This window comes from Plasmopara halstedii (assembly GCF_900000015.1).
Source record: "Plasmopara halstedii genome assembly, contig: Scaffold_2592, whole genome shotgun sequence".
Lineage (NCBI taxonomy): Eukaryota > Oomycota > Peronosporomycetes > Peronosporales > Peronosporaceae > Plasmopara > Plasmopara halstedii.
Genome location: NW_020189499.1, coordinates 213,546 through 213,824, shown reverse-complemented (window position 1 = coordinate 213,824; position 279 = coordinate 213,546).

The following is a 279-nucleotide window of genomic DNA, read 5'->3' as shown; positions in this document are numbered from 1 at the left end:
GACTGTCGAGGGATAATCTATCAATTAATTTTTGTTGCTTCCGCGAGCGATCACTCAATGATGAAAATGATGGAAACATGATTTAACACTTTGAGTTATATCGAGCCAAAGATATAAATTTAATTAGAAGTGCTTAATAACTTACCATCGTATAAAATTTCGACTAATTAAATCGTACTTGCTGCGAAACCTGATTAATCAGCAACATTTGGCCTTTAGTTTTTGTCGTCTCTGAATAAAAATCCCATAGCATCTCATCTGTCAATCCCGACATAGGTG